This window comes from Haemaphysalis longicornis, unplaced genomic scaffold (assembly GCF_048455015.1).
Source record: "Haemaphysalis longicornis isolate Haplotype H1 unplaced genomic scaffold, Haemaphysalis longicornis Haplotype H1 scaffold_7, whole genome shotgun sequence".
Taxonomy (NCBI): Eukaryota; Metazoa; Arthropoda; class Arachnida; order Ixodida; family Ixodidae; genus Haemaphysalis; species Haemaphysalis longicornis.
The window spans coordinates 7,084,104-7,100,596 of NW_027526422.1; the positions used below are offsets into that span (position 1 = coordinate 7,084,104).

General features: G+C 52.2%; 1 protein-coding gene and 1 non-coding gene across 2 annotated transcripts in view; one reads left to right on the top strand and one right to left on the bottom strand.

Annotated features, from left to right (window-relative positions):
• The window catches only part of LOC144144399 (mitochondrial sodium/calcium exchanger protein-like), a 118,274-nt gene that overhangs the window by 5,172 nt on the left and 96,609 nt on the right, over window positions 1-16,493 (top strand). The gene's annotated exons all lie outside the window — the stretch shown is intronic.
• Window positions 4,600-4,672, bottom strand: Trnan-guu (transfer RNA asparagine (anticodon GUU)). The gene has a single exon. It is a non-coding gene; the product is annotated as a tRNA-Asn (tRNA).

Here is a 16,493-nt window from a genome sequence, read left to right on the forward strand (position 1 = left end):
ATACTGATCTTTCTGTCTGTCTATCCTTCGATTCAGCCACCCGACTAAAAGATACAATAATTCTAAAACGAGGGGTTTAAATTGACAATCCAAGCCACAAAAACTGGTACCATACGTCAGCATTGCTGTGCAAAAATAAAACACTAGGCATATGTGACGCGAAATATCAATACGTAACTGGTACTAAGCAGTGTTCTATTATTTTTATATCTATGTGCGCTTGATATTTTCAAGAGAAAACAAAAATGACGCGTTTAAAACTATTTTGACCCGAAAATACAAACAGAGCTCACGCCCAAGCAGAGACCTCGAGGCGGCATTGCAAGTTCAAAAGCAACAAAAGGCTCGAGAAGATGGCGCCAGCAGTGGAACGCGGGAAAATTGAACTCACTTGAGCAAACCTCCACCATGTTTATCGTAGGCGGGACGAGACGTTGGGGCAGGAGCGTGCGGGGGGGGCCTGGGGAGAGAAGAGAGCCATTTACTTGGCAGAGGCGGTACAAGACTGTGGTGGGGACCATTGCCGGCCCTTCTGAAAAGCTAGGTCGCCTGTCCAGTAACAACGACTCACTCACTCACTCACTCACTCACTCACTCACTCACTCACTCACTCACTCACTCACTCACTCACTCACTCACTCACTCACTCACTCACTCACTCACTCACTCATCATCACTAAGACCAAACCCCTGTATGCCTAGGGAATTCAATATGAATTCCTTTTATAACGAAGAGAGAGGCTCATAAGGCCGGATTTTTCGCGATAAAAACGAAAAGGTAAGAAAAAAGCTGAAAGCGTGTCTTCGGAGATTGCACCACGATTCTTTGGCTTTCTAAGGTTGTGGATCACTTTTTCTTTGCCTTCAGTGATTCTCTTATTTGAATGTATGAAACCAAATTTTATGGCAGGAAACCTTTAACTTATAATGAGGTTAAAATGGCATTGGCTTAAGCGCGTTGGTAAGGACTGTTTATGGTAAAGGGTGCTGCTTTGTCCCTTAAGGTAATGAAAGGGGCCAAAAATAAATGTGCCCTCACAATATCTCTTAGTTTTCGCACTCTTTAAGGCCTGTTAAAATTATCTAGGAACCAGGTGCAGGATTTTTAGGCATTGTACTATTTACGACGTTACTATTGTATTATTGCTTATATTGTACTATTAACTCATACAATTGTACTAATTACCTACGGGCCCCTGTACCTAGCCCTGAAAAGTTATTTCATTTGTTTTTGTATCCAGGGATTGCTCATAGAAATGCCTGGATCGTGAATGTGGCGTAAAAACAGGTATTAAACCCGCCACGGCGATTGACATTTTGTGCCAATTTCTTACGATCATTTTGTGGTAGGTTTATGTGTTCGTGGTCTTTTCATTACATTAGCTAACTGAATTACGTGTGCAAAACGATTCTAGTGTTCTTGCCATTAGACATATGGGTAGAGCCGGGCAGAGGTGCTAGCTTGTTTGATAGCTGTAATTTAAACAAAGCCCGTTTAGATAAAAAAAAAACGTGTTTGGTCAACGCCACGTGACAAGGCAGTTGGTCGTTTTTCTTGCCAATCTCTTTGTTCTTTGTTGAACAAGACAGAGGCATATAGCCGGCCGTGGGTGCCCTTTTCAGAATGGCATCACTTGCGGCAAGGTTCGAGCCTTGCATTTCGCTGCTGATTTCAGCCCACGTTCTTAGCTGTGTGGTTACCAGTATGACCGAGCTATAACGATTTATGCGAAGTAACAGCTGTAAATTAGAATGGACGCTGTATGTCCAAATTACGTGCCATCCGCCGTGCGTGCCAAAAACAATCCCGTTTATGCCTGTGAAGAATTCTCCACCGCCAACTCAAGCTCGACTAAGGAAAGCCCGCCTCGAGAATGAGTATACGCGACAAGGTGAAATGCGAGCCAAGAGCAGGTTCTATGGGCGCATTGCAACACGAAAACTCTTTGGTGTTCTTAGTGAACAGAAACTTCCCCGGCCGCATACCTTCCCAGGGTATTTAATTTCACCATGCTAATTGAAAACCAAAAGAAATTTATGTAAAAGTACTTCAAAATACCGACGTGTATGTTTCAGGGCCAAAAAAAAATAGGGAAACTCTTTTGACAAAAATATAAATGGCCAGGGAAGCTGAGTTGTGTTGGTTGAAATGGCGCATTAAGTAGAAGGGGAAACAGAGTGACAAAATGAGCGTTTATTGGGGAAAACCGAGGTGATAGGTGGAATAAACTTTACTGCAATAACGTTGCGGTCGCTGGAGCCGTTTCTCGTGTGGGAGCAGTAGCTTAGTCCAGGTGCACTTGAGACCTGTCCGGGCACTAGAGGCCAGCGTCTTCTGTTCTTCCAGCGGGGCGCTGGTCAGCGCCCCCGATGCTCCTTGGCGGGGGAGGATTGCGAAGGGAAGAGTGAGGTGTTTCTCTCGTGTTATGTGCTACACGGGTTTACAATGAAGTCGCAACGCGCTCCTACCTCTCTTCGGTCACAGGACCCGCTCATCCAGCCCGCATCACTGCTTCACTGATTCTTCCCTTTTTTGACTTGCAGTGACGTTGCGGGGGATTGCGCTAGAGAATTATGCCACCGGGGAGAGGAGTGGGGCCGAAGTCGGATGCATTCTACCGCACACCAAATGCAGTGCTCTTATAGAGGAGGGTATCGAATTCAGCCCTCAATTTTAAATCAGTGGCACGTACATTCAGAGGCTGTAAGAACCGATGTTGCCGGAAAAAAAGGAAGAAAATAAGCATCTTCGATATTTTTATAAAAGCACCGTCTGAAACCGACAGAATTCATTCGGCAGAACCTAGAGACGATATCCTTTTGATGTGTCTTGGGTGCTTCGTGCTGCACCAACAATAGAGCCAGGGAGGCGACCGCTAGGAAAACAAGCTCTCGAGAGGCTCCAACGAGTTTTGAAAAGTGCGCTTCATCGCTCGTTATCGAGGCAATAAAACACCGCACACTCGCACGCGTTGACAATGCAACCGTGTAAACAGTTGAACACAGACGAAAGCGCCTATACTTGTTGGTTTAAGACGTCTCGCCACGCGCACCCCAGCTGTCACAACTGCAGGTTAAAAATAACGGCTATCGCACGGTTGCCGGGAATAAGTGCGCCGAATAATGAATCGATGAACATCTGCAGCTCTACAGACATTACGAAAGAAGAAAAACACCGGACACTGCGCCAGGAATGCAATCGGGTATTAAAAAGCGGCATAACAATCGAGGACACGTTTCCTGCAGCGCTGTTGCTGTGGTGTTACTACCAACAATTGCAGGCACCGCAGGCCTCGACTGGACAGAGCGAGAAATCAGGGCTCGCAGGGCGCTGCCATGGAAAGAGAGAACGGTGCTCGCAGGTGGCGATTACAGGAGATCGGAGGCGCAAGTGCGACTTCGAAACAAACGTCTCTCAGTCTTCGTTGTTGACATTGGAGAGGTGTTGTACCCGTTGCTTTCGAATGTGCGCAACAATGGAGAAAACACGTTGGCCTACAAGCGAACACGTCGCACGATTGCAAATGCATGACTAACGCACGCTATAGACTCCGCCTTGTTTCTCAAGGCCGAGAAATGTCGTAGAAAAGTTTTATAGCGATAGCATGTCGGGGCACAAGTGCAATGCAGCGTGCGCTTGAACTGGCAGTAGCTCTCCCCGATCCAAGAAGCCCTTCTGTTGCACGGCGTGCGCGGGGTCGGAATTCGAAAAACGTTGGACGCGAACGATCTCGGGCGTGGACGGAGCGAGTCGAAAAAAGAATCGGCCCGCCTGGCTTCCACGTAAACACGGCACAAAACTGCGTGTGTTGCGAGATACGCGCGTGTTTGCCGTATCCTGCGAGCGGAACACGGGAACACCCGTTACGACGCTCCTTTTAAACAGGGACCCCGGTCAGTCTCAACAGCGGCTGTTTATACGCTCACGAAGTAGCGGCGCGCACGTCCGGCCGGCCAGTGCCGCGTGTTGTGCTTTGCTGTTGCACTACGCCGTGTTAGTGGGTCGTGGCCGCAGGAGGGTGCATGGCCGTAGAAATATAGCACTGGCAGTTGTTATGCTCCACGGATCAAAGAGGACACTCCCCCAGAGTTGGATCATGTGGCCCAATCTTCGGAGATCATGTTCATCACCCCTCCTTCTCGCCTCTCGCGCATCCGACCTCGTTCGTCTTGCGAGGTGCCTGTGATCCCGTTCTACGAATATTACGAATACACTCGCTTTCCTGCAACATCGTTGCGAGGAAGAATTGACGGTCACCGTGAAAAACCGTACCGTTGCCTAGGTTGCAAAGTTTAATTGCTGAGGGAAGGTCGTCAGAAGGATACTTTTCCCATTTAGCCTAAATTTCGCAAGAGGGTCTCAATATCGTGTGTACCAAAAGACTGTTTCTCTCTCTCTCTCTCTCTCTATATATATATATATATATATATATATATATATATATATATATATATATATATATATATATATATATATATATATATATAGAAATAAGGGTTGGCAGTCGAGAAAACCTCGGAAAGCAAAGGGGAGGATGTGGTAGATCATTGAAACAGATTAAGAATTTGGAAAGAAAGAAAGAAAGTGAAGAAAAAATTCCCGCCAGGTGGGATCCGAACCCACGACCTCCAGAATAACGGTCTGGTGCGATAACCACTACGCTACCGGCGGGGCGATTTTCCCATTCACTTTCTGGGGTATTTATGTTAGGTATGTTTGTTTCCTGTGCTTGGGGGTGGTAGCCAGCGCCATTCGGACTAATCGGGGACTACCTATTCGGACTACCTAACATAAATACCCCAGAAAGTGAATGGGAAAATCGCCCCGCCGGTAGCGTAGTGGTTATCGCACCAGACCGGTATTCTGGAGGTCGTGGGTTCGGATCCCACCTGGCGGGCATTTTTTCTTCACTTTCTTTCTTTCTTTCCAAATTCTTAATCTGTTTCAATGATCTACCACATCCTCCCCTTTGCTTTCCGAGGTTTTCTCGACTGCCAACCCTTATTTCTGTGTTATTTTCAACGAGCCCCTCATTTCCTATTCTGATTCGCTACATGCATAGCGAGGGCCTCTGTTCTGGCAGTCTTGTTGCCAAAGGGAGCTTAAGAGGGTTCAAAGCTGGTCGACCACTCTGGACATGTCGTAGACACTCGAGTCACGACCCGGGGGTTAAAAAGAAGGTCCCCTTCACCCCGATTAGTCCGAATGGCGCTGGCTACCACCCCCAAGCACAGGAAACAAACATACCTAACATAAATACCCCAGAAAGTGAATGGGAAAATCGCCCCGCCGGTAGCGTAGTGGTTATCGCACCAGACCGGTATTCTGGAGGTCGTGGGTTCGGATCCCACCTGGCGGGCATTTTTTCTTCACTTTCTTTCTTTCTTTCCAAATTCTTAATCTGTTTCAATGATCTACCACATCCTCCCCTTTGCTTTCCGAGGTTTTCTCGACTGCCAACCCTTATTTCTGTGTTATTTTCAACGAGCCCCTCATTTCCTATTCTGATTCGCTGATATTCTGATATATATATATATATATATATATATATATATATATATATATATATATATATATATATATATATATATATATATAGGAAATGAGGGGCTCGTTGAAAATAACACAGAAATAAGGGTTGGCAGTCGAGAAAACCTCGGAAAGCAAAGGGGAGGATGTGGTAGATCATTGAAGCAGATTAAGAATTTGGAAAGAAAGAAAGAAAGTGAAGAAAAAATGCCCGCCAGGTGGGATCCGAACCCACGACCTCCAGAATACCGGTCTGGTGCGATAACCACTACGCTACCGGCGGGGCGTAGTGGTGGCGAATGGGAAAATCGCCCCGCCGGTAGCGTAGTGGTTATCGCACCAGACCGGTATTCTGGAGGTCGTGGGTTCGGATCCCACCTGGCGGGCATTTTTTCTTCACTTTCTTTCTTTCTTTCCAAATTCTTAATCTGCTTCAATGATCTACCACATCCTCCCCTTTGCTTTCCGAGGTTTTCTCGACTGCCAACCCTTATTTCTGTGTTATATATATATATATATATATATATATATATATATATATATATATATATATATATATATATATATATATATATATATATTGTCACGTGCGCAACTGTGGCTGCCGGCGTTATAAAGTAGGACGGACATGATAATCCCCCGCGTGGTTACGTGCCGTGTCATGTGGCAGAGCAGACGACGATGAAGGAGCGCGTTGGCTAGCAGCTTGTTTTTGGTTTGGTCGCCATATTGCTAGCCACCACCCGGTGCTCTCTCTCTGTTTCACGTCGCAAGTCAGGCACCTCGCCTAATAAATACTTTGCCTCTGCGTCTTCGTGAAGACAACTTCAGTGCGTCATTGTTTGACAGGACGCAACAATATATATATATATATATATATATATATATATATATATATATATATATATATATATATATATATATATATATATATTGTGGGGATCCGCTTGATCCCCTTTCCTCCTCCCGCGAGCGCGATGTTCGAACGAGCGCGCTTTCCCGCGCTCGTGACGTCACCTCGCGGGCCGACGCGCCGGCGGGCACCGGCGGGCACCGACTGTCCCGCCGCCGCTGTCGCTCCTCCTCGCCCGGGAACCTGCCTCCTCTCCTTCGCGCCTTAAAACCGGACGCGCCCGTTTCGCGCTCTCTCTCTCAGGACTCTCTGCTCTCTGGGCTCGGTCGGCTCTCTCGCGAGCTCTCTGGATGTCTCCCTGACTCCAGGGACTCGGGAAGGAGATGGAGGATGGAGGATAGGGAACGCGAGGGGCCGCGGATCGTATCGCACCCTCGCCGCCCCACGTCCAGGAGAAGGGAGTCGGATACCGGGGCGCTCCATGCCCCCGGCCGGCTCGTCTCCTCCCCGCCGCGCCGGCCGGTCGGGCGCTGTTTGGCCCCGATCGGACGCGTGTCGGTACAGTGTAGTTCTTAACCCGGTCTTGGCGTTATTATGCACTGTACGACTCGGCCAATAAACCCCATGGTTCGTCCTGGCCCTTTGGAGCCTGTCGTCGCCTGTGTCGGTGAGTCGAACCCGTCGCGGCGTCTCCCTTGTGGACGCCGCGTACCTCTCTGGGGCATTTTGGATGGGTCATTTCCGGGCGTCGAGCTGACATCGTCGCTCAACGTCTCTAACGAGGCTAGCCGGGGTCGTTTGTTGTCCCGTAGCCAGACCCAGTAAACCCACATTGGCGCCCAACACGGTATCGACACTGCGCGACGGAGCAGGCCCTTGGCCTTAGTCCCTGTGCGATTTACTGTGAGGTGAACGGTTCGGCTTCCGAGCACGACGCTTCGGCGTAACGTGCTCCCGCCGCTCACCGCTGTCCGCGGATCGAGGCAGTTATCGCCCAACCCGCGCCAGCATGGCTTTTGGGAGCACGACGCTTTTCGTCGTCACGTGCTCCCGCCGCTCACCGCTGCCCGGGAACCGAGGCGATTATCGCCCGACCCGCGCCGGCATCTCCTGTGTTCTGTACGACTCAACGTAGCGGCGATCCTGAGCCTGCGAACTTGACGTACGATTTGAACCTGGAGCAGAGCCATACGCTCGCTACGTCGGAAACGAGAACACCTTTTGCTCGGACGACGTTAGCCTGCGGCCAATGTATCTCCACGTGCAGACGACAAACGGCTTTTGTGGCCAAGTTTGCGTTTCGCCAAGGAGCCCCTTGCGCCTCGTCGGGGAGCCTCCCGCTCCGACGACGATAACGCGCATTCGTCCTACCGAGTGCATCATCGCACGCGCGGACGCCAAGGCCCTGTCGCAAAAGAGCGCATTTTGCTCCCACGACACGGCCGGGACCGCATAGCACATCCCCGCGCAGGCATTGTACGACGCTTTGTTGTCGATCTTGCCCGGCGCGCGTGAGATGCAGTGCGCTGAGTCCGCAGCTAGGCCCACTGGGGAGCACTCTGTTTCCCAGGCATAGCTCGCCTTACGATCTCGTGTTTCCAAAGCACGGCGGCCCGCTCGCCGCGTAGTGCTACGGACTACTTAGAGATCGGGCCACACGTTCTGAACGAGTTTGACCGTTTCGTCGACAAAAGTTCGTTCGTAGTGGAGACGGACCACGTGGCATTCAGCTGGCTTAAGCGGATACGCGAACCACGCGTGCTGGCCATATAAGCTGCGCCCGTGAAAACGTCACCGTGCGCAATGGGAGCGGTAGCACCACGTGGTGGCGGACACATTACGTGAGCCCCCGTGGCCGCTTGAATGTTCCTAACGCGCCTAGCGCCCGACTGACCCCGTAGCCACGCGCTGAACGTCGGCCAGTTGGTGCGAGCCCCGAAGGGAATGCATTAAGCGTGCAAACGTTGCAATTCCCGGGCGATATCGCATACCGAGCAGACCCATTGTCAGCCGGTATTGCATTCAGCAGAGACGAGCAGGTGCCCGGTGATCAGAACGATCCGTGTTGTAAATATGATTTTAACTGGCTCTGTGTGAGTCGTGCTCTGTGTGAGCGGGCGACGCGGTCGCCGGAGGCTACTAACCGCTGGTATTGTGGTCAGCCTCGAGCGCTTTGCAGCTCGTACTGCTGCAGGCGCGTTTTTTTTTATTTCTCGGATTCGTATCTGCTACATGCTCAATGTCTCTCGCTGAAGTTTATCCCACCGAAGGAAATTCCCCCTGAGAGTTTCACGGTGGTGAGCACCCGCAGTTTGAGGAAGGTGTACGATACTTCCGTGACTCGCGGGCGGCGGGGCGAGTGGCCGCAAGACTTTACGAAGTTGTGCCGCTCCACGACCTGGCCAAGCATGTAGCGAGTTGATCTCCACTATCCTCGCTCTTGCCGTTGCGCTAAAGGAAGGGAAACGCGAACGTGGCGGCGGATATTAGCCCCCGTCGCCAACCCGGAGTTCCTGACGCGCGCCGCACCTGACGGAACATACGACCACGTGCTCGAATGTGTTCGTCGGTGCGATCGTCGAAGGGAACGCAGCCAGGAATATGGCAATCCCCAGACGAGAGGCGCACCCGGGGACCACATGTTGTCCGCCGGCATCGCCTTTGGCAGAACAAACCTCCTCCGAACGCAGCAGGAAGGTCCGATTTGTAAATATGTAAATAGTACGTCGTTTGGCTCTGTGCGAGTCGCGCTCCGAGAGGGAGCGGGCGACGCTGTCGCCGGAGGCTGATGACCGCTGGTGTTGCGGTAGGTCCCGTGCGCTATGCAGCCAGGCTGCTGCAAGCGCGTTTTTTATTTTTTGCCTCGGACCCGTGCTTGCAAGGAGCGGATGGGAGTTCTGCCGATAAAATCTCACCCGATAATGCCCCGCGAGGCGCATCTAGGGTGACGATTTGCCGCAGTCTATGGAGGCCGCGTTGGGCTTCCCCGACTCGCGACAGGCCGGATAAGCGAGCGACCGTAAGACTTTTACGAAGTTGAGTCACTCTGCGAAATAGTCCGGCCGCGCACACAGCGAGGAGGCTTTTCTCTTCTCGCTCGTGCCGCGCATGCCACAGCGCGAAGTCCGGATCACGCAAGTTATCCCACTTCATGCACTCAATCGAGAGGAGCAACCACGGCAAAATGCGGCGTACACTTGGGGACTCCACCCCGGTAGCCGTAGTCGTCGGTTCCTTTCGGGCTGCCGCTGTTTGCTTCGCGGATAGGCGACATTTTCGCCCTGCGGAAGCGCTAGGCATGCGCGATGAGGACAAAGGACCGCGATATTCACCCGTTTGGCTTTTTCCGCGGGCCTGATCATGCGTCCTCACGTCCGAGCGGAGCGTTGGCGCGGGGCGACGTTTCCGCCCCATGACCAACCCTACCGAGCGCCAGCGAGCGCCAACGCCGCAGCCACGGAGAGGTTTCTTCGCGACGCCCGGCTGGGCAGCGAGTTTGCCCCCTCTTCTCCGTGGCGGGCGGAAGCGCATCACGTCAGGCGATGGCAACCAACTGGCCCAATAAGCCCACGTGACACGGCAGGTAGACCCTCTCTCATGGCGGACGTTGGAGAGACACCGCGGGAGAGGGCACGCCACTCAATCGGCGGCCTAGGGAACGACGCGGGCCTCACGCCCTTCGTTCCAGTATTCTTCCCTCCATGCCTTCGTCGCCGATAGCGACGGTTTGGAAGGGGGGGAGGATGGCCGCCGACGAAGCGAAACGGGGAATGCCGGCTACCTTCCGTGCGACCGCTGTTACGCACTACGCAGCCGTTAGCTCTCCCCAGTTTCTCGCGGCACCGGCGTTACGGCCGCTTTTTCGGCCCGAGCCTTTGCACGCCCCTATCGCTGTTCCCGGCAGGTAGTTTTGGGTTTCGCCTTTCGTCTCCCTTTTGCAGCACCGTACCTGGCTCGGTCCCCAGCCCGGTTTTCTGCGGACATTCGCGGACTTCTTGGGCTGGGGACCCGTTGTAAGCTCGTAGGGTATGTGCTGTGCCTGCAGTGGTCGAGCCGGTCCTTCAGACCGGGCTCGGTCTTGAGGAGGGGGGGATGTGGGGATCCGCTTGATCCCCTTTCCTCCTCCCGCGAGCGCGATGTTCGAACGAGCGCGCTTTCCCGCGCTCGTGACGTCACCTCGCGGGCCGACGCGCCGGCGGGCACCGGCGGGCACCGACTGTCCCGCCGCCGCTGTCGCTCCTCCTCGCCCGGGAACCTGCCTCCTCTCCTTCGCGCCTTAAAACCGGACGCGCCCGTTTCGCGCTCTCTCTCTCAGGACTCTCTGCTCTCTGGGCTCGGTCGGCTCTCTCGCGAGCTCTCTGGATGTCTCCCTGACTCCAGGGACTCGGGAAGGAGATGGAGGATGGAGGATAGGGAACGCGAGGGGCCGCGGATCGTATCGCACCCTCGCCGCCCCACGTCCAGGAGAAGGGAGTCGGATACCGGGGCGCTCCATGCCCCCGGCCGGCTCGTCTCCTCCCCGCCGCGCCGGCCGGTCGGGCGCTGTTTGGCCCCGATCGGACGCGTGTCGGTACAGTGTAGTTCTTAACCCGGTCTTGGCGTTATTATGCACTGTACGACTCGGCCAATAAACCCCATGGTTCGTCCTGGCCCTTTGGAGCCTGTCGTCGCCTGTGTCGGTGAGTCGAACCCGTCGCGGCGTCTCCCTTGTGGACGCCGCGTACCTCTCTGGGGCATTTTGGATGGGTCATTTCCGGGCGTCGAGCTGACATCGTCGCTCAACGTCTCTAACGAGGCTAGCCGGGGTCGTTTGTTGTCCCGTAGCCAGACCCAGTATACCCACAATATATATATATATATATAGCCATATTCTAGGCTCCTGGAAGGAACTGAGCTGATATGTTGATTTCTTCAGCAACGCGACGCACCTGTCCCCCTCCTCACCCTTCCTTTCCTACCGCAGGTGCCCGCATTTGGCGCCAACTAACTCGCGTTACAATCACCTCCATCTCCACCTCATTTGTCCTGTACCTACCCCCCAAACTCTACCGCTGATCTCGTCTGGGCGGGCCACACAAATCCTCCACCACCTACATTTTGAGAGATTTCAAGAGGTGAAAGTACATTTACACATAAGGTGGAGGGCAAAAGGCTACAGCCTGACGAGGCCCTTCCTCCCAAAGTAGCAGCACAGCACAGCCCTTCAGCCGTGGAAGTGTGCGTTGCAGCGCGGCCAGCTCGAATACCAGGAGGCCCTGATCTCTCGGGCGAGGATGGCAGCCGCAGCACGCGGCCTTCCGGAATAGGATGGCCACCCGCAGCCCATAGCTGTTTTCCCCTACCCCTTCGCTATTGTTTCGATAAACGTTTTTCTCTCTCTTTTTCTTTCTCTCGAAGGGCTAAGCTTCATACAGTGACATGCTGAGAGACCTGATGAACGGCGTCCCACCTGTGCGGTTTGACGTCACCGAAATAGTACGAAAAGTGCCTCAGTATGGAGCGCACGCGTTTTATTTCTCAGATGCGGGCGCGAAGCTTAGGTGGCATCAGCAGAGAACACCTAATCACGATACTGCCAAGTTGGCCAAGCGTTGAAGAAGATGGATGGGGAGAATGTGTTGCATGCAATGCCTGTCCTCTCGCATTTTTCTATTCTTTGTTCTTAGTTTTGAATACCCTTAATGCGGTGAATTGAAGAGGGGAGAGTAATTTTGAAAAAGTGACCGTAGTCCTCGGGTATGAACTGACAGGTTGTCTGTTTCTTCTGACAGTGAGAGTTTTTCTTCCCAGTTAGTCTCTGACAGGCGATAGTAGGAAGGATGAGTTGGCATTCTGACGTTTAAAAACACCTGCGGTAAATGAGTCGAAGTATATTTATTTTATGTTGTAATGTTCACTCGCGACCTTTCGCCCGTTGGCTATGTTCAGACTACCGACGTAGCAGCCATATTCGTGCGCTATGGACGTAAGAAAACGGTTTTTCACGCAGTTAGGTTGGCTGAGACATGAAATGACGTCATTATTTAAAGATGTTACGACAGTCGCGACAGCATTCTGAACCCGACCTTCACGGAAGCGTTGTGTCATGCAAGTTAAGGCCGCGGACAGAATTGTGCGAGTCATTTACTGGCTTAATATCCGTTATCAAACGCGTGTATCGGGAAATATGACTTTCGAAAATTTTGTTTCTTTTCTGGTTTAACAAATGTCCTCGAGGCACTATCTCACTCGTAAAAAATCAAAGCCTCTTTCTTAAGAGAAAGATGGTGAAAATGCGAATATTTGTCCCGTGCAACCTGAGAGAGAGAGAGAAAAACTTTTATTCTGTTGAGCCCCTTGCGGGAGGCCCAGCAGCCAAGGCGTTGGAGTCTCAGCGGTGAGCCGCAGCCGGTGCCTATGCTGCCGAGCTCCCTCACCTCAGCGACCCGTGTGAGAAGTTGAGAACGGCCAAGTCCCCCCCGGTCCCGGAGATCCAACTGCGGCTGGTCCGTGCAATCTGAGTCAAATTCGAAGTCCGCAATCCAAACTGCTTCGACGGTGTCGGAATGGCGCAGTTGGGTAGACGTGGGCGTCATAACGCGAGGGACCCAGGTTCGATTTCTACTCGAGAAGCGCTTTTTTTTCTTGAGGCGCCTTCGCTTAACATCATCATTGTTTTGTGAAACCCGTTGTGTAAGGTTGGCTTTCCTTCAGTGCGCTTTTGCGCGGACAACCCACGCCATTATTGAAGCGCAGAAAGCTTCGCTTCAATAATAAAGAAATAATAGATCAGTGTCACATGCCGCGCAAGAAATGCATCACGCTATCGTGTTTGCGGAACGCGACCAGAAGGATCCTCAACTTTCTAGTGAGCGACAGAGCCGCGACGGCTCAAGAAAAAAAAAACACAACTGTGGTTGATTCCTCTGTCATAGGAATCGGTAAAACACGAAGGTGAAATGTGCAGTGAAACCTGCGGCTGAGCATGATTTGCGGGTCGGCGGCTGTCTTGTGGGTGTGCTTGGTGAGCGGCGTCCCAGGGTGGGGCGCTTTGGCAAAGGTGTACTGGCGTCAATTCCGTGACAGATATGACGTCAGTGAAATCTTGGTGTATCGCAGCATAAAACAATGTCGTGTTAAGATATAAAACCTGAAAACAAACAACTCTAAGTATAACATACTCTTTAGTACTAAAGGTTGCTTCCCCGCAAGAAGACCCTCTGTGCAGAGGTGCACCCTTTACAGGCCGGTTGCTTCGTTGAAATGACGTCATTTTCGTGACGGATATGACGTCATTGAAATCTTTGTGTATCCGGGAATAAAACACTTTTGTGTTAATAAAGCAAAGGTTGTCTGTACAGTGCCTGGTACGCCGCTGCGCTGGGCGCCGATGTAAAGTAACCACTGCACGCCGACGCGCCTGCCCTCCGCGACACCTTTTTGTTTTTTGTCTTTCTTGGAATCCCGCCTAATTGCAAATGACCTGAAAGCACCGGTCAGTGCTTCGGTTACTCAGCGGAGCTGAGATCAAGCCGGACTCGCTTACGTAATCAGCCACAAAGGTGCACAGCGCGACCATTACCTTTCTGCCCCGTTTATCTGACACGCGGCGACGGTATTCTCTGATCGCGGAAATTTAATATCGGCCGAAACTGCAGAACAAGGGAACCGCCATTGAGAAGCGCGCATCTTGCAATCCAAAAGGGGGCCACCTTTGCGCGTGTGATGCGTCTACCTACACGGGCGATTTGGTTTTAACGTTCATGGAGAAGCACTCGCAATCAGAGGGCGACCATGGGTGATCCACGCGCTCTTATCTTTATCACGCCGAAGAACTTCTAGTGTTGCCCCACAAAGCTGGAACACGTGCCTACCTCGGCCGTTTTGTGGTCTCGTTTCACCTGAGAATAGATCCGGCTGAGGCAGGTGTACTCAGGCAGGTGCATCTAGGTTGGGTCTTCGTACATTTTTTTTCTCGATTACTGCTTATCATAGCGCGTTATATAAGCGCACTTTGCGTTGTTTGCACTCGTGGGTTAAAAATAGGTCGCTACTAAGCATTTTTGGCGTACCGAATTGGTACGCAGTGTCGAACACGTGGCAATGAAATTACTGCAATTAAACTCTATTAACAGGATCACTCGATGAGGGTGCAGTGTTATGAATAGAGACCAGAATTTTAGGCAAAATGACTATTTAGCATATAAGCGTGAAATGATGGAAAGGGCGCACTTTAATCAATAGTTTATTGTGCCTATAAGGGGCTATTTTGACTATATGGGCTTTTTAGCGCCTAAAATGCCTTTTTTGTGCTATATATGCCTTTTGTGGATTTTTTGAGTCGATGTTCTGCGAGGACTGTTATCGCTTCAGAAGCCCGCAAGAGGGTGTTGGTCGTACGTCGTTTGCGAAAAAAAAAAAAAAAAAATCCGCGCACCGTGCGAAACGCGCCAAGAAGTGCACACCGTGCTCTAGCCACCGTCACCTCGACCTTTCAACCTCGGCCGAGCCGCCAGAGTACCAAACGCAGCGACACCGCAGCAAAGCTCGCCGACTCACCCCTGTCGCACGAGCTCTTTTGTTCCATGTCCTTCTGACGCGCTGTGTCCGGGGGCCAACGGCGCAAACTTCTACCGACGTGCCTATCTATTGCTAACGCAATAAAAAAAAAGCCATAAAAAAATGAACGCGACACCACCGCGCACATGCCGCTCAATGTCAAAGATGCCTCCTGGGGGAAAACCACGTGTAAATAAAGATACCAAATTTTTAAGGTAAGGCCTCAAGCACGTGCACTCCCAGCCGCCTATCACGGGTACACCGCCGGTCGGCGAGATGCAGTGCGTGTAGCACGAAAAAATCCCGGGGGGCCATCCTTACTAACGTAATGGGGAGGGGCGAAGCATGCAGTGTATCAGTGTATTCTTGGCGCCTTGGCGTTTTTCACAACGGAGATGAAACAGTTTGGGGGTAGAGGTATACAGCTTTGCAGTAAAAGTCTCTTGTCTTTGAACCACGAAGCTCTCTTATGCGAGGCGTAAACGAGTGTCCCGGTGTTCTTTTAGTACGCGTTACAAAGCGCTACAGCGCGAGGCGTAAACAAGAGAGAGAGAGAGAGAGAGAGAGAGAGAGAGAGAGAGAGAGAGAGAGAGAGAGTAAACATTTACTTCTGAAAATCGGTGAGGGTAAAGGAGAATATTAAAGAATACGGGCAAGGTGGCCATCCTAGTCCGGTAGGCCACGTGCCACGGCCGCTGACCTAGCCCGTTCGACCAGTGCAGCCTGGTCCTTGAGCTGGCCGCTGCGCAGCACGCATTCCCACTGCTCGTAGGTTGGGTGGGTGGGGGGTGAAGGGATAGTAGGGCACTGCCACACCAAGTGAAGTGTTGTCAATGGGGAGTTGCAGTGTGTGCAGTTTAGGGAGTAGGTGGTTGGAGATATGTGGTGTAGATGTTGGTGGTTATAGAAAGTGTTGGTCTGTAGGCGCCGCCAGATCCGAGCGTCCGTGGTGGGAAGGGAGGGGTGAGGTGGTGGGTAGAAGCGGCGGGACTGACGGTAGTGGGAGAGTATATCGGCGTAGGTGGGGGGTAAAGGCTGGAGGGTAGGAGGATCTGGGGGTGGTGGGTGGTTCATTCCCTCCGGCAATGCCCGGTAGGTTAAGGCGAGGGCAGTGGCGTGAGCCACCTCATTCCCGGGAAGAGACGAATGCCCTGGGATCCATACGAGACGGATGTCCGGTAGTGTGGGTCGTTGGGTGAGGATGGAAAGGGAGAGGTTGGTGATGCGACCCATAGCGTAGCGACGTTCTAGCGCGAAGCGTAAACGAGTTTCCCGGTGTTTTGCACCGTGACTACATAATACGATGATTATGACGACTCCAAGGGGAACCCCATTGCTACAGCACCTGTAAGCTGCACGTCCTGCACAGAGCCTAAGCATACGCCGCACGTTCCCTCCCCTCCATTCCGGGCTTACCCGTCGCGAGCAAGTAGTCATTCGGCAGGCGCAAACATATACACTGCACACACCCACTCGGCTCCATCTGTTCCAACGCACGCCAGACACCCCTGTCCCACTCTGTCCCCACTGCCTTATTCCCCCTACCCAGGACCACATTCTGTGGGAGTGCCC